Source organism: Cervus elaphus, chromosome 21 (genome assembly GCF_910594005.1).
Source record: "Cervus elaphus chromosome 21, mCerEla1.1, whole genome shotgun sequence".
NCBI classification, from domain to species: domain Eukaryota; kingdom Metazoa; phylum Chordata; class Mammalia; order Artiodactyla; family Cervidae; genus Cervus; species Cervus elaphus.
Window position 1 is genome coordinate 63,806,567 of NC_057835.1, and position 18,445 is coordinate 63,825,011.

At 41.4% G+C, this 18,445-nt stretch overlaps 1 protein-coding gene across 2 annotated transcripts in view; it reads left to right on the plus strand.

Moving 5' to 3' along the window:
* The window catches only part of NCALD (neurocalcin delta), a 322,563-nt gene that overhangs the window by 12,031 nt on the left and 292,087 nt on the right, over window positions 1–18,445 (plus strand). For both annotated transcript variants that reach the window (XM_043879831.1, XM_043879829.1), the window contains exon 3: window positions 11,337–11,386. The gene's annotated coding sequence lies outside the window, so the exon portion shown is untranslated. The remainder of the gene's footprint in view (window positions 1–11,336; window positions 11,387–18,445) is intronic.

The following is an 18,445-nucleotide window of genomic DNA, read 5'->3' on the forward strand; positions in this document are numbered from 1 at the left end:
AGTGTTGTCCACCTTTTCCGGAAAGATTTGATATTTATAGTTTTTCTCCAGAATGACTTGTTCTTCTATGAGGCATGTGCTCTTGCCTAGTCACATTTACCTACCATAGAATTAAAAACAGCTGAAAAACTGTCTTTTACTATTCTCCCCCTGAAATTTCCTATGTAATCCAATAAATATCTGTAAATTAACCTTTGGGAAAGATAAATTAATCTTATTAAATGTGAGAGTGCCTCAGGCTTCTTGGTGTGGGGTAGAAGGACTTGCTTTCAAAATGTGCTGTGCCTTGAAAATGTAATTTCCCATGCCCAATGGAAATTTATCACATCCCTCGCCTCTGGGTAACTTGCTTTTTTCCTTTAGTTGAAATGCTGTGTTTTCTGTTTTCATCCTCTCAAGCTTGGACATTCTGAACTTTTTAATTCTCTCAGTTCTATTTCTGTGACAGTGGTTTTCGGGCAACAGAAGTGAGAAGTTGATGATGGAACATTGATGGAAGAAGTGATACTTGACCCAGCATACGAAACAGAACCTCCCATAGGAGAGAGCTAAGGTGGTTTTGAGAAGCTTATGGCATCAACACCTATGACAGTTTTCTTTTGGTTTATATCATTCATATTTTTAGGCTAGATAATAAGGATTTACAAAATGGGTATTTTTATTGTGTAAGACTCTTCTGGAAAATGTCTCTTCGCTTCAGTTCTGTCTGACTCTGTGTGACCCCAGGGACTGTAGCCCACCAGGCTCTTCTGTCCCTGGGATTCTCTAGGCAAGAATACTGGAGTGACTTGCCATTTCTTACTCCAGGGCATCTTCCTGACCCAGGGATCAAGCCCAAGTCTCTTATATCTCCTGCATTGGCAGGTGGGTTCTTTACCACTTTTGCTTTATATCATGTTTTTAGGCTAGAGAGTATGGATTTACACTTATGGGTATTTTTATTGTATAAGACTCTTCTGGAAAAGGTCTGTCTGATTCTCTGGGGTTAATTAAGTTCTTAGCCTGATAGTCAAGGCCATTCACAGTCTTACTACCATCTTCCCTCTGAACACTCAGTGACTCCCTATTGCCTGTTGGACAGAGCATGCAGTTTTCCTACAATTCCTATTCACCTCCCCAGGCTCATCTCCTTGGCTTTTCTGTGGGCACCTCTTTAGATCAGCTATTATTAGATGGTTCCCATTTCCCTAGCATACCCCATGCTTTCCTACTTTGGCTTTTGCTCACATAATTCCATTTGGAATGACCTTGCCTCCCATCTCTAACTGCAGAAATCTTACTATATCTTACCACCAACTTGAAATTCCTTCTTTCCCAGGATTCTCTTCCTGATTCCTCCCAAGGAATTACTTCATTCCTCCTTTGAATTCCCAAGCAATCTGTTTATGCAGTTGCTTCGTATTGTTTTGTTTTATGGTTAAAGGTTGCTATTGTCCTCCTTTACATATTTGCCTGATACATGTTCTTATGGGATATAAGTAGGATGAACATATACCCAAATGTTATTGAGAGTTCCAGTTTTCCTGGGATAGTCTCAGAGTATGCGCTGTCCCAGGACCCTGTCTGCTTAACTGCCTGTTGCCTTCTCCTTAGGCTTCCCAGGTGATACTAGTGGTAAAGAACCTGCCTGCCAATGCAGGAGACAGAAGAGGTTTGGGTTCGATCCGTGGGTTAGGAAGATCCTCTGGAGAAGGGAATGGCTACCCACTCCAGTATTCTTGTCTGGAGGATCCCATAGACAGAGGAGTCTGTCAGTCCACAGGGTTCCAAAGAGTCAGACATGAATGTATCTTGATGTGAATGATGAATTAAGTAGTCACCCATGGAATAAGTCACTGGGGGATTGGGGCTGCCTCATATTCTTTCTTGAATTGCTGGTCATTTATCAGGAGGGGTGATGGAACTCACATATGGTGGGCAAAGGGGCAACAAAGTTCACAGAAAGGAGACTGCCTTCTGCTGGGGCAGGGCCCACACTGCAGAGGCCATCAGGAAATGTTAAAGAGATCAGTTTTGACTCCTCCCAGAGCTAGTCCTCCTCATGGCACTGCCCGGAGCTATTACTTTCCCATCAGAAAGTTAGATTCCCCAAGGATTTAATAAACAATCTCTCCCAACATGAAAAGCTGTGGGCATTGTTTCCTCCTTGGGTCATTGCGGTTGGAGCTTCAAAGAATACTCGGGTATTGTGTGGAATATTGAATATGCACGTGAAAAGGACTTTGTTTATTTACTTATTATTTCTTTATTTTCCATTCCTTTTCATTTTTAAAATTAGCCTACAGAAAAGTCAACAGAACTGTACAAGTCCCTTCATTTTGCTACATACACTTTTCCTTTCTCGCTTAGTTCATATTTATACACGTTGGATTAAGTTTGTGTTTAAGTACGATGTATGTATAAATGTCCACATTCTCTTTTTGCGTCATTTGCATATGGTTTGAGTACATCATGGTACTTCACCCCTAAATACTTCCACATGTTTCTTCTAAGGATATGGACATTCTTCTAGGTAACTGCAATGTCATTATTACACCCAAGACAATTAACAGTAATTCTACAAAGTCATCTAATATACAGTCCGTACTCAAATGTCTTCAGACAAGTTTTGGATCTTGAATCCATTTGATCCATTATGTCTCTTTCGTCTCTTTTAATCTTCTATAGTCTCTGTGTGTAACTTGTTTTTGACATACAGTGTTTGAGATCCTTCCCCCCTCACCCTTTAAAGAACTTTGCCTAAAAACAAACAAACAAACAAACAAAAAACATGTAAATCCATGGCTGATTCATGTCAATGTATGGTAAAAACCACTACAATATTGTAAAGCAATTAGCCTCCAACTAATAAAAATAAATGAAAAAAAAAAAAAAGAGTTTTGCCTTTACTCAGATTCTTCCTCCTCCTCTCTCTTCTAAAGGAAGTTGCCAGATCTGTTCTCTGCTTTTTAGAATTCCCTGATGAAGACTTGAAAGATAGGCTAGTGGGCTGGAGTAAGTGAGAGGCGGAAGGAGTTTGGTCCTGAGGGTTTAGAAAGGCCCAAGCTCCTCTCCGATGGCCCACCCCCACCCTGTAGCCCTGAAGTGTGGGGCCTTGGAGAGGAGTGGAAGGAAATTGGAAGAAATATTGCTGTGAGCTATGTATCAGATTCTTTTTAGTATATTTCCAGAACCAGGAAAGATTATATTTATTAGTTGCTTTTGGACTATGTTTTCCTTGAATATGACATTCCCCTCAGAATGAGGCTTCAGGGGAAGTCAGTATTTATTCTGCTCATACACAATCTTTTCTCTTCAAAGGAGAAAGCATTAACACCCAGAGAGAGAGAAAGCTTTCTTATGGCTGTGGTCATAAGCCTTAGAATGTCTTAAGAGGATTTTAGCAGACTGCAGAGTTTTATCATCCAAATTGGGACATGTTTGAGAGTGAAACATTTATAGTGAATATGAAATAATTATTGATAATGAAAATATTTATTTCAGGCCATGTGCTTAAATCAGGTTGGTGTCGGGCAAACCAAAATATATGGCTAACCTGGTTATACACACCTGCTGTTTGCACCACAATTTATCTTGTCCAAATGGATAAGAGTTAAAAATAAGCATGGAAAAATGAAAAAATGAATGCAGGTACACTACTATGCATAAGTATTAGATTAAACCATATGAAACTCTTATAAAAGCAGCAATTTTATGAGATATCTATAATGATTTCAAGATTTGGGCATATCTGCTGTTTATTTCTTTAAGTAGTAAATTCTTTGAGGATAAGAATTGTTCATTTTTCATTCTGTTATTTGTTTTTTGTTCATTTTTCATCATTTATTAGTACCTACAGCATGCAAGCACTGCTAGATGCTGGGGATAGATCAATGACACTGAGTGGGATACCTGGTACCTAAGAGCAGTATAATATTTAGTTAGACTTCAGCATAAAGGAAAAGCATAGTAAGTTCACGTTTGTTATTTGGTGTTGCAAAAAAAATCAATTAAATGCCAATTGAAGTACGAAATTATCTTGATGCCATTCTTTTGGCACCCTCACAATTGATATCGGAAAACACATGTCCCCCCGTATACCCTCTTTATTCTGCCTTAAGGAAGAATTGCCTCAAAGACATGACACGATTTTTGCAAGGAGCACTACAAGGAGCTTGCAGTAGAAGAACGACGTGGAAGTGCATTAGGCATCATGGATGCTCTGACTTAAGTTTTTTCAGGGACCTGTCTGAGCTGCAAGAGAGGAAGTGATCCTTAACTGCTTGGTGGTAATGAGTGGAAAATTATTCATAGAAGCAATGAGGCCAGAGATACCATGCATTGGCTTAAAATTTTTATTGAGTGCTAGGCCTCTGGGGATTAACTTTGGATCTCAACTATTCCTAATTCACAGAGGTAAGTGTCCACTGAGGATGGTGAACTTTGAACTAACCTACCATAAAAATAAGCATACAGCTGTCAGTTGTGATAAATGCAATAAGGAAAAGGAATAGCAGGTTGCAAAGTACATCAGAGAGGGATAAAATTTTCTTTTAGGGGTCAAGGAAGATCTCTCTGAGGGAATCATCTTGAATTTGAGACCCAAAGAAGGGCAACAGACCCTACAGGGATCTGGCTGGAGCTAAGCAATGGAGGAGGAGGGTAGTACCGGGTGAGGTCAAGGAATTTTCATCTTGAAAGAAGTAGAATTGTTAGATGGGCCCTTTAGAAGATGAAATGAGAAGGTGTTGATCAGTTAGGACGTGGAGACCTGAATATCACAATGGAAACCAATCAGTGGAGAACTGTATACAGTTTGACAAGGCTGGAGTGTGGAGTGTGAAGCCAGACACCATCTTGAATATTGAGTCTTTCCTCTAAGTCACAGGGAGTCATTGAAGAGTGGTATGAGTAAGGGAATGACATATCAAGCGTGTATTTGAGAAAGAGAAATCTCAAGGAGGGATGAAATCATGGAAGACATCAAAGGCTGGAAAACCTTGCAGTTGTTCAGCAGATTGGGGATGAAGGTTTGATCTGAGATAGTGGTGGTAAAGAGAGAGTAAGAGATAAAGATACTCTGTAAGCACAGTCTGTAGGATTTGGTTATTGATGAGAAGAAAAAGTGGACTATGTTCAGGTTCCTCGTTTGTGTGATTAATAAAAAGGGATAGCAGGATGGCAGGAGAGGGACTGGTTTGGGTAACACATGATGAATTAGGTTTGTTCCTGACAAGTGCTGGGGCTTCCCAGGTGGTGCTAGTGGTAAAGAACCTGCCTGCCAATGCAGGCGATGTAGGAGACTCAGGTTCAGTCCCTGGGTTGGGAAGAGCCCCTGGAGAAGGGCATGGCAGCCCACTCCAGTATTCTTGCCTGGAGAATCCCATGGACAGAGGATCCTGGCGGGCAATAGTCCATAGAGTCACAAAGAGTCAGACGTGACTGAGCGACTTAGCATGCACTCTGATAAGGGCTAAGTACCTGTAGGAGATCCAGCCTGATGTTAACTAAGTAACTGTTTAGTTAATATTTTCTGAAGTTGATGGAATTCTCTGAATATTTTTCATATGTTAATATGGTATCTATTGAAGAGAGTTGGATGCATTCAAACTATTTATGAAAGGGTTCTTGAATTTTACAACTGACAGATTGCTTTATTTTGAATTACTCATGACAGGCTTTGTGTGTGTGTGTGTGTGTTTGTGTGTGTGTTTGAAAGACATTTGACTTTGTCACAGTTCTGAAAATATGTTACTTCTGGTATATTTAGATGGTGGGTTTTCAAAAACAGTTAAACATTACAACTAGGCTTGCTGCATTTTGTGTTTTTCCCCATTCAGTTTCTCATTAAATATACAAGCATAACATCTGGTACTCTTACTTTTAAGGACTCTGGGAAAAGAATAGCAGTATTAGACTGAGCACTTGACAATCATCCAGTTGTAATATTTTCGTCTAGAGTCGAGTTCGAGGCTGACTGAAATGTCCATGTCAGGAGCAACACTGTGTAATGTTGCAGAGAAGCCACTTAGCAGAATTCCTAATATGGTTGGGGCATTCTTGAGATGCATGGAATAGCCCATTTGTGCGGTATCATCTGAGATGGGAATGCAGCCCGAATGCATCCAGGCCGGAATGACAGAATCCGCAGAGCATGACTTTTCTGTTATTTGTCAGGCGACAGCCCTGTTGGCTGATGATAACAATTCTTCCTTCTTTGCTTCATTTGTCGATGGCAAATCCTTGGACCCTGAGCTGGAAAGTCCCTTTCCTAGTTTGAAAGTCGTGTATTGTACGAGATGGAAGGGGCCTCGATAATTATCTTCATGGCAACCCACTCCAGTATTCTTGCCTGGAAAATCCTGTGGATAAAGGAGTCTGGAGGGCTGTAGTTCATGGGGTTGCTAAGAGTCGGACATGATTGAGCATCTGAGCGGAGACCCCTGGCATTTTTACAGATGAGAAAAACGAGACGCAGAGAGGTTAAGCAATTTGGCTGCAGCCGTCCAGCTCACTGGGCTTCCCCAGGGGCTCAGCAGTAAAGAATCTGCCTGCAAAGCAGGAGACGCAGGAGGTGTGGGTTTGATCCCCGGGTCGGGAAGATCCCCTGGAGAAGGAAATGACAAACCACTCCAGTATTCTTGCCTAGAGAATCCGTGGACAGAGGAGCCCGGTGGGCTACAACCCATCGGGTTGCAAAGAGTCAGACACGAGTTAACAACTGAGCACATCCAGGTAATTACTGAACCCTCCGCTCAGCTCCACTCCTCGTTCAGAATGGGCGGGAGGGCAGCCTCACTATTGCTTTTAGTTTGTTATTTGCCAGAACTTTGAGTCTTCCTTCACTTTATAAAGCCTCCGGGAAATAGTCTTAACTCCTTTGAAAGAGGAAAAAATATGTTTACTCAGAAAGCTTATTTTTGTTTTTCTCCAAATGGATGTTTGTTCCAAGGCAGTGTGACACCCCTGTATTCTGAGAGAGCTTTCACCACACCGCGTGACATCTCTCTAATGGCCAGGGCTGCCCAGCTGGACATCTGTGCAACAGTTGCAGCAAAAGCTCGTACATTTTGGGGACATGGCAGTGTCTCTAAACTCTGGAAAGGACGGATGCTACAATATGGTTAGCCCGTGGCCTGGATCTTTAGGCTGAGTGATCTTGGGAACTTCCTTAGAAGCAACTGTTTATCAAGCCTTCAAAGGGATCCTTGATTCTTAAAATTAAAAATCTCAGCGCGCCATCCTGGGACTGAGCACCCCCGGGAGTCCTGAGCACCCCTGGGACTTGGCTGCCGCTGCAGGGCAGATGGGCGGTACTTGGAGCTCAGTGCAGCCAAGGGAGGGGGGACGGGAGGTTTGAAGATGAGTTGTGAGTGAGGAGAGGAAAAGAGCTCGTGCGGTGCTGACCATCTACTGTCTCAGCGTGGTGGGGGAAGGACTCGCGGGCCCTTTCCTCAGGCGCATCAACGTCTGCTCGGTCCCAGCTCTCTCTCCAGACTTTCAGGCCTGGGTGTGGTGGGGTGGTGGGCGGGAGCAGGTGGTCAGCATTGCTGTGGCTCGTTCGTGTTGTGTGTGCTCTGAGATGCCAGGTGCTTAGGTTTCTAAAGCCTTTATTTTGCTCCTGCTGGAATGTCTCTTCTGTGAGGCAGTGGACGTTGCGGGGGCCTCCTTCTGGAAAGAAGGAAGGATCTCAGGGGATAAGACAAGGAGGGAGAAAGATCAATTACTAGCTCAAAACACAATTCAACCACGTTTGTAAGAGCTCAGTGAAAGAGAAACAGAGGCCATTGAGTGTGACCTTCTCAACCTGAGCTGTTTCCAAAAGTGGCAAATGAGTGCTGCTCTCTGAGCTAAGAGAATGATGAGAAAATGCATCCTGGTGGATTTCTATCCAATCTTTAGAGTAAATAGAATTTTTCTTGCTATGGCAAACTTAATTCTGTAAGAAAAAGACCATAGGATACTGCAGCTCTGTGGGAACTCAGAGATGATCCGAGATGGACATGCTCTGTCCTTCCAGATCCCTTCTCCCCTCCTCTCCACGCTGTTCTGGGTCCTGGTAGGCTAGTGTCCATGGACCACATCAATCATGTATTTGACCAGTAAGAGGTCTTGCTTTACCATCGCTTGGTGGTTTCTTGAATCCTGTCTACATCTTTTAAATAATCCCCTTCATAAAAGCTCCCATTTGAGTATGTGATCTCTTTCTTGCTAGGACCCTGAACGGCTATATTGTTTAATCCTATGTGACCATTTACAGATGAGGAAACTGAGGCGCAGAGAGGCCGACTGGCTTTTCACATGGTGTCCCTTTCCTTATCCTTTTCCCAGCCATGACTGAGTATTCACAAGCTGAGATCCTGAGGCCCTGGAATGCTGGGCTGAGGATGAGAAAACCTCTGACACCAGAGTCTGCTCTGCTCTAATGTGATGACACTTTTCTAAGAAACTTCCATTTATTTAAATCTATGTCCTTTTAAGTGTTATTTTATGTGGTATATGGGGCTTCCCAGGTGGCTCAGTGGGGAAAAAGTTCGCCTGCAATACAGTAAACATGGGCGATGTTCATTTGATCCCCAGGTTGGGAAGATACCCTTGAGGAGGGCATGGCAACCCACTCCAGTATTCATGCCTGAAGAATCCCATGGACAGAGGAGCCTGGCGAGTTATAGTTCATAGGACTGCAAGCTGCTGCTGCTAAGTCGCTTCAGTCGTGTCCGACTCTGTGCCACCCCATAGATGGCAGCCCACCAGGCTCCCCCATCCCTGGGATTTTCCAGGCAAGAACACTGGAGTGGATTGCCATTTCCTTCTCCAATGCATGAAAGTGAAAAGTGAAAGTGAAGTCGCTCAGTCGTGTCCGACTCTTAGCGACCTCATGAACTGCAGCCTACCAGGCTCCTCTGTCCATGGGATTTTCCAGGCACGAGTACTGGAGTGGGGTGCCATTGCCTTCTCCATAGGATCGCAAGAGGCAGACATAACTGAAGTGACTGAGCATGCACGCACACATGTGGTGTACACACATAATGGGACATTATTCAGCCTTCAAAAAAAGGTGATCCTGTCAGATGCGATAGCATGGATGATCCTTGAGGATGTTATGCCAAGTGAAATCAGCCAGTACTGCATGATTCTACTTACCCAAGCTATCAAAACGTTCAAACTCATAGAAGCAGAAGGCAGAGTGCTGGGTACCAGGGGCTGGGGGAGAAGGAAAAGGGGAGCTGCTCTTCAATGGGCATGAGATTTCAGTTATGCAAGATGAATGAGCTCTAGAGATCTCTGTACGGCATCATGCCAGTGATTAACCAGACTATATTACACAGTTAAAATTGTAAGAAGGTCGATTTCATGTTATTATTTTTTTAACCAGAAAAAATAAGCACGAAAGGTATTTGAATAGGTTAAAAAGTAGTTAGAGAACGGAGTCCCTCTGGGAGGACACTGTCCATGGGGGCGCAGCTGGGTTGGCAGAAAGGAAGGAAACACCTCCTTCCTCCAGCAGGGAAGCACCTGCTTCAGGGCGGGGCTGGGGGTGAGGGTGGGCTCCGCCCGACCCTCTGTCGGCTCATGCCTTCTGCACCCTCCCCGCCCCAGCAGGCGAGGAATCAGAGCTGCTGGTCGTGCCTCTGACCATGAGTGAGTGTTGAGTGGTGTGTGTGAGAGAGAGAGAGAGAGGGAAGGAGAGGGAAAGAATGAATTCACATTCTTCCTTTTAGTAACTTTCCCAGGTTCTCTTGAAGAGTTTTTTTTTGACCTCTCATATTTCATTGCTTCTAAGACATGCTTTATTTTTCTCACATTTTAATACTCTGATGCCCGGATGTCTCTGACACCAAAAGCATCTTTTATTGCAACTGGTCAGGCGATGGCTGTGCTGCAGCTGCATTTCCCGTGCGTGCGCGAACTTGGTAGTTCTGGGGGCACAAGATGAGTGAAACCGCTCATTGTTTCAGTCCACGGTTTGTTCTGTGATCACCGGAGAGAGGAATGTGGTCCTAGGTGCTGACTGAAGTCTTCTGCTGGCACTTCTTAGTAAGATTTTCTTGCCAGCATCAACACTGTGGAAAGGCATCAGAAACTTAGAAGGAAATTCCAAATGCTATACTCTTTTAAGACATGCTGCATCACTAAGTTCCCTGGTGGCAAAGAAGACAATACTGTGTGGAAAGACACAGTCATTGGACCCTGTGACAAAAGTGATTCAGGAGGATGGGTTTTGAATGTGATGTCTAAATCAAATTAAATTGGAGCACCTAACCGATTTATTTCACTAACATTTTTACATTTTCCTTTTTTTATGAGTATAATAAAACCCACTTACTCTATTAGTAAGCCTAATAGAACCTTTTCAGTAAATACAAGATAAAAATTCTTAATCTTACTTTTGTATCACAGTTTAATTTGCAACCATTTTTTTCTTTCCTAATGTTACATAAAATAGCATTGTCTCTCATAACCAGTGAATCTTAATCAATGAAATATGGTAAGGAAGTAGGAAGTTGATTAAATTATCATTATGAATCAAAAGATGAATTGGAAAGCTAAGAACTGAGGAATAAGTTTAGTAATTCTTTGACTCAGTAAATATTTATTAAATGTCTACTGTGAGACCAGTACTGGGATTGGCATGAGGGCACAGCCGTGAACAAAGCAGATATGATCGCTGGGCTCACAGGGAAGACAAGATATATTGAATAAGTAGTTGCATGTATGATATGATAGAGAAGACTTGCAGGTTTCTTTGAAAGTATAAATGGAGGAGCTTAACATGGTCAAGGGGAGCAGATGGCCCGAGCGAGGAAGTGACACTTAAGCGGAGGATGGAAAGATGAGTAGGAGTTAGCCAGGTGGAGGTGAGCTGGGGAAGGGGAGGGTAGTCCTGGCAGAGGGAACCATCTGTGAAAGCTGGGACCTGGCAAGGAGAGGCTGAAGCAAGTCCAGCGTAGCAGGAGCCCAGACCATGGGATGGGGGTGAGAGACAGGCTAGAGAAGTAGGCAGGCCTCAGACGACCAAGGGCCAAGTCATGCCAGGGGACGTGGGCTTCATCCCATGGATAAGAGGGGCTTATGGGAGGGGTTTCAGGAGGGGTGTGGTGTGTCCTGCTCAAGTTTTAGAACTTCACTCTGGTTGCTTCAAAATGGAGTGCTGTAGATCAAGGGCAGATGAAGGGAATGTGGTAGTAGTCATCTTCACTGGATAAGAGATGTCGTAGCTGGGAGGGGGAGAAGATATCAAATGATGCAAGAGAATCCTGTACCAAACAGTAGTCCCCATCACTGACAGCCTTCCTCAGATATTATATCCTCAGTTGCTGATAACCTATAACAATAACTTTCTTTCTTTTTGACAGAGTGACTTCTGACTTGAGCTTGCAGTGTGCTTTGAGAGATCCTCTGCCAGGTAAATGCAGAACAGATTTCCTCAGATTTATAAACCATGACTTTCCCCAAGATTTCCTGAGACCAAAATCCAACATCTTATTTAATCCCTGCAACAACCCTGTAAGTTAGGTTAATTTCTGTGTTATATAGGAGGAAATTGAAACATAGAGAAGTTAGACAACTTGTACAGAAAAGTTAGATCAACATGCACAAAGGTGTTCATCACACCATAAACTATACTTGCCAGATAAAGCAAAACGAGAGAGAACTGAAATGTCCAACAGTAGGCAAACTGTTAAATTATTTGATGAAGTTACTTTAACAATAGTCTATATGAGTTTAAGAAGTTTTTTTTCTATTCCTCATTTGCTAAAAGCAAATTAATTATTTCAGGTATTGAATTTTATTGAATGCTTTTCTAATCCACTAAGCTGATAAAATGATTTTTATTCTTTATCTGTTCATGGTAATTTCTATTAATTGACTTTCTAATATCAAATACCTTGCATTGCTAAGATAAAACCAACTTGGTCATGATGCATTATCCTTTCTATATTTAGCTAAGATTTAGTTTTAGTCCTGAGATTGGATACAATTTTCTTTTCTGGTTTTTCCTTGCCAGGAATAGTTTTCAAAATGGTGATAAAGGGAGTAAAACATTTGAGTCCTGTTGTTTTCTTTGAAAGGAGAATTTTTACCTGCTCATTTAATTTCTGACTTATTTACGTTTTCTGATTTCTTCTTGAGTCAGTTTTGACAAATTTTGTTTTTGGTTATATATTCACTCTCTGTTGGATATGTACACAGCAACGGAATCTCTGGATTGGGGGGTAAGTATACATTCTGTTTTAGCAGATAATATCAGTTTTTCAAAATGATTGTATTAATTTAAAAATTTATACACTAACCGGGAGTATATGAGAGTTCTGATTGCTCTGTATCCTTTTCAATACAAGGTATTTTCTGTTTTGTTTGATTATTTAGTTTGTACTAATGGGTGTGAAGTATTACAGTGTCATTGTAGTTCTGTATTTGCTTGTAGACTAATGAAGTTGGGTACTTTCTCATATGTTAATTGACTATTTGAATGTCTTGTTTTGTGAAAAGCCCTTCCTAGTCTTAAAAAGGAGAAGTGCTTATTCAGGTCTTCTGAAAAAAAAAAATTGGGTTGCTTTGTTGATGTATCTTATTGAATTACAGATATTTTTAATAATATGTGTTCTGGATTTGAGGTCTTGGTAGAATATATATGTTGTAAATATCTTACTTTTTTTTCCCTGTGGTTTACCTTTTCACTCTTTTTCTGGATAGAAATTCCTTTAAAATAGTGTAAATTATCCATTTTTCCCCTTTGTGGTTGGCACTATTGTACTTATTTAAGAAACCTTGGCCTTATTCTAAAATCACAAAAAAGTTGTATGTTTTCATCTGAAAGTTATATTATTTTTCTTTTACATTTGAGCCACAGTACATCTGGAATTGGTTTTATTGTGTGTGCGATGAAAGGTAGAGGGTCAAGATTGATTTTTTCCATATGAACATGAACTTGATCAGGAGCCATCCTTTGGTCATAGCTCTGTTTATCTATTTGTTTATTTTGGTTAAGCCTACTAAGGTACAATGAACACACAGTAAAATTCATTCTTTTGAAATTGATGCTTTGATAAGCTTGAACAGTTCTATAACCACCATCACAATCAAGATGCAGAACATACCCAACCTCTGAGAGTAACAATCACTCATCTGGTTTTTGTCCCTAGATTTTTTTCTTTTTTTAGAATATATAAATGAAGCCATAGAGTATGTAGACTTTTGTTTCAGATTTCTTTTTAAAAAAATCTGAAAGAATCTCAAAAATTCATCCCTGTGTTGCAGTACCAGTTGTTTGTTCTTTTTTTTAGAGTAGAATTCCATTGTGTGGATGGACCACAATTTGTTTATCCATTCACCAATTGATGAACATTTGGATTATTTATAGTTTTTGGCTCTTATGAATAAAGTTATTATAATTGCTCACTTTGTAAGTCTTTGTATGGGTATATGTTTTTATTTTTCTTGGGTAAATTACTAGGTGTAGGTTTATTGGGTCATATACTGTGTAGCAAGTATATGTTTAACATTATACAAAAAAAGCCCTCCAGCTATTCCCAAAGTGATTGTGCCATTTTGCATTCCATTCAGCAATATATGATATTTTAGTTGCCCCATGGCCTATCCCCAGATGGCGCTAGTGGTAAAGAACTATGCAGAAGATACAAGAGACTCGTGTTCTATCCCTGGGTTGGGAAGATCCTCAGAGGAGGAAATGGCACTCCACTCCAGTATTCTTGCCTGGAGAATCCCATGAACAGAGGAGCCTGGCAGGCTATAGTCCATAGAGTTGCAAAGAGTCAAACACAACTGAGTGACTTAGTACACACACTGTCTCTCCAGAACTTGTTATAATCAGTCTCCATAATTTGGGCAATATGAATTGATGTGTAGTTTTATCTCATAACTCTAGTTCTTGTTTCCCTAATCATTAATGATGTTGAACATCTTTTCATGTGCTTCTTTGCCATCTGCATGTCTTTTTTGGTGGAGTGTCTGCTCAAATCAGTCACCCAGTTTAAAAATTAAGTCATCTAACTTTTCATTTTTGAGCTATAATAAAATACATTCCAGGTACAAATCCTTTATCAAATGTGTGCTTTTCAAATACTTTTCCCCAGCCTGTGGATTGCATCATTCAAAGAGCAGAATTTTTTAATTTTCATGAAGTTCAGCTTATCAATTTTTTTCTTTGCAGGACAGCAGTTTTGTGTCCTAAGGAATCCTTGCTAAACCAAAAATACAAAGATGTTCTTTTTTTTTTTTTCTAGAAATTTTATAGCTTTTAAAAAAGCTTTCAGTTAATTTTCAATTGGAGGATAATTGCTTTACAATCCCCAGGTGACGCTAGTGGTAAAGAACCTCAGCCAATGCAAGAGATGTTAAGACATGCAGGTTTGATCCCTGGGTTGGGAAAATCCCCTGGAGGAGGAACTAGCAACCTACTCCAGTATTCTTGCTTGGAGAATCCCATGGACAGAGGAGCCTGCTGGGCTATAGTCCATAGGGTCGCAAACAGCTGGATATGACTGAACTGACTTAGCACAGCACATTGTGTTGGTTTCTGGCACGTATCAACATGAATCAGCCATAGATGTATGCATGTCCCCTCCCTCTTGAACCTCCCTCCTACCTCCCACCCCTTCCCACCACTCTAGGTTGTCACAGAGCACCGGATCTGAGTTCTCTGTGTCATATAGCAAATTTCCACTGGCTATCTAATCTTACCTATGATAATGTTTATGTTTCAATGCTACTCTTTCAATTCATCCCACCCTCTCCTTCCCACACTGTGTCCACAAGTCTGTGTCTCCATTGCTGTCCTACAGATAGGTTCATCAGTACCATCTAGATTTCATATATATGCATTAATATATGATATTTGTTTTTCCCTTTCTGACTTCCTTCACTCTGTATAATAGGCTAGGTTCATCTACTGTATTAGAACTGAGTCAAATGGTTGAGTAATATTCTGCTGTGTATATGTACATTTTTATGGCTGAGTAATATTCCATTGTGTATAGGTACCACAACTTCCTTATCTACTCTTCTGTCTATGGACATCTAGATTGCTTCCATGTCCTCAGTTCAGTTCAGTCACTCAGTCATGTCCGACTCTTTGCGACCCCACGGATTACAGCACGCCAGGTTTCCATGTCCTAGCTATTGTAAATGATGTAGTGATAAACACTGGCGTACGTGTGTTTTTTCATCATGGTTTCCTCAGGGCATGTGCCCAGTAGTGGGACTGTCGGGTCATATGGTCGTTTTATTCCTCGGTTTTAAGGAATCTCCATACTGTTCTCCATAGTGATTGCATCAGTTTGCATTCCCACCAACAGTGCGAGAGGGGAATGCAAATTTCTCCATACCTTCTCCAGCATTTATTCTTTGTAGATTTTTTGATGATGGCCATTCACACCAGTGTGAGGTGATACCTCAATGTAGTTTTGATTTGCATTTCTCTAGTACTGAGGGATGCTGAGATCTTTTCATGGGTTTATTGGCCATCTGTGTATCTTTTTTGGAGAAGACATTTTTATTTTATTTTTTATTTTTTGGCCCTGGCATGCAGAATCTTAGCTCCCTGACCAGGGGTCAAGCCCCCTGCAGTGGAAGCTCAGAGTCTTAACCACTGGACCACCAGAGAAGTCCCAATCAAAGCTATTTTAAAGTCTCTGATTATTCTAGTATCTGGGTCATCTCTCTGTCTAGTTCCATTGATGGCTTTATTTTAACAAAGGGTTGCTTTATCTTGGTCTTTTGAATGTCTTCTTAATTTTGATTGGGTGTTGTTGGAAGAAGAGCAGTAGGTAATAAAATTTATAATATTGCCACCCAGAAATGGGCACACTTCTTTTGCAAGATGGTTAATGTAACAATGGTTTAGTCCTTTGTTGGCAGTTGATAAGATTAGTAGTAGGGAATTTGGGTGCGGTTGGACTCCTGATTGTTGTCACTTTCTCTCGCCCACCAGACTGCAAAGTTTTCCAGTCATGGACTGAAGTCACCTCATGCTTAGTGTGTGGCCTGGTGTGCCAGAGAGTTTTTCTCACTGTCTAGACTCTGTCCTCAGCTTTCAGCGGACCCTCCACACTCAGGGCAAAGCTCAGGGCAAAGCTGTGGCCATGTTGGGGGCTCCCCTGTTCTTCTGGCGCAGCCTCAGTCTTGGGCAGGCCTTGGGGCTCTGCCCGTGTTCCTGTTCCTCTTCGTGGCCTTCAGTTCCTGCTGCTTCTGTAGGTGGCTTGGCTGGGAGCGCTCCCTGCAGTGGTAGCAGAGTTCTTCTTCGTGTCAGCGCAGGATGTTAGGCCCGAGAGTCCCTTGTTCTGCCATCAGAGCAGGACCAGCAGCTCCAGTATCACCTAAGAGCTTGTTAGAAGTGCAGAATCGCAGGTCCCACGCTCAGACCTAATGAATCAGAATCTGCATTTTGACGAGATCCCTGAGAGAATCATGTGCACTTTGAGAAGGGGTGTTTCACACAATCACTGTTTCTTTACTTTCTTTCTGCTGCTTCTTTTTTTTGGCCAATTGTGTTTTTCATAATGAGATTAAGATCCTTCAAAGTCAAAATAAATATTGTGAAAGTAACCCTACTTTAAGAATATACCGGGTTATGGCACATACATATTTAAATTAGAACATATAAATTTTTTTTTCTAGTTAAATTATTGAATTTAATTGAACAATTACCACTGATATGCATATTTAAAGCTTCTTAGTTTCAAATACTTTTTTGAGCTTTGCGTTGCTAGCACTCAGCAACCTTGAGTCTTTCTTGTAGCAGGGATTTTTCTGTTGCTTCCTCTTAAAAAAAAGGGGTTTCTTAGATTTTTGAAGCCTGCCTCCTCGGGTCAGTTCTGTCTTCCTCTCCACCTTGGGTTCAGCTCAAACAACAGGTTGCTCCATGAAATTTCTATTGATGCTTCACAGCCTGGCCTAAAGGGTTCTAGCAAGGACCCAGCCCTCTGACAAAGTTCTTGCCAAGAGACCCTTAGCTTTTGAATCTTTCCAACTTTGAGTATTTTATTGAGGCAGTGATGGGGCTGTGCTGCCAGAATTTTAGTTTTCTCTATTTTTTTCTTAACTTGCAATAAAATTTGCATTTAATTGATTTAAACTTAATTAAATGTAAATTTAAAATTTACATTTAATTTATCCTATTTCTTAATTTGTTGTCTTTCCTTTGATTTCATCAGGAATATTGACCAAAATGACCAGATTATACCATCTGCTTTCCTTTTGTCTTTACCTTTGCTTTTGTATCCCAGTATTTTGAGGCCTTCCCCTTCCCCTCCCCTTGCCTCTTCCCTACGACCCCAACCCCACATGCCTTCGTGAGAGACATAAAGTCAAAGAGTTCTGGCTATATTATTAACTTCTTTTAACATATCTCGGAAGTATTCCAAGCAGATGGACAGAGAGGGGCCCAAGGTCATGCCTCTTAGCTGAGTGAGCCCAAGTGAAGAGTTGCCGGGGTTTCCCAGGACCAGTGAATTATGCTTTAATCTCAGTGGTCACCCTTAGCTGCAGGGAAGCCTAGGAAATATGTCTTAGAGTTGAGCATACTGTTGGTGCAAAAGAAATCAGGGCTGGGTTTGCTATGGGTAGAGAACTAGATGCAGATATCAGACAGGGAGCTAAATATCAGCTTCATTTCCGATGATCCTAGATTGGAGGATGAGCTTAAATTATGGACAAGATCAACTAGAACCAGGTATCCTATTACTTTTATTGCTGAAGATTTCTTTCATGGGAAAGAAAAATACATGCTGCTGAGGCCAGAAATAGAGAGATGGGAAGACGTCCAGACCTCCATGCACTTTCCCTCACTCAGTCTGAGCAATTCAAGGAGTCACTCCCTTGAGGAGGAGTGAAGGGATGTTGTGAAGGGTAGAGGTTACCTTCCAACAGTTTTAAGAAGACAAATGATTTTGTTTTATGTGCCCAGGCAGGAATGCTGGGATGGAGAGAGTGATGCCCCTCCTAATAATTGTTAAATATACATGTGTGTCACACACACACACACACACACACACAATGTCTTATTGAATATTATGACAATTGTGTTATATTTATTTCTTTATATATTGGGTTGGTCAAAAGGTTTGTTTGGGTTTTTCCATAAGATGTTATGGATACATCTTATGGAAACACCTTTTTTCATAACATGTTTTCCACAAGATGGTCTGAACCCAAACGAACCTTTTGTCCAACCCAGTATTTCCCCCAACTTCTATTTCTAATGACCTTGTAAAATCGATAGTAATCTCTTGCAATAGTTGAGAAAAGGGAGAATTCACATGTGTTGAAGTTGTGAAACTCTTGAAAAGGAGATGGGGTGAACCTCTTATAGATCTGAAAGGTTTTTAGAATTGTTTCAGGTTGAGAAGATGAAGGGTGATTCAGGGCAAGTAAACAGCATCGGGCTGCAGCCAGCAGACTTCTAGCTGCTTGGGCAGCTTGCTGCAGGATTCTTTATGATGGC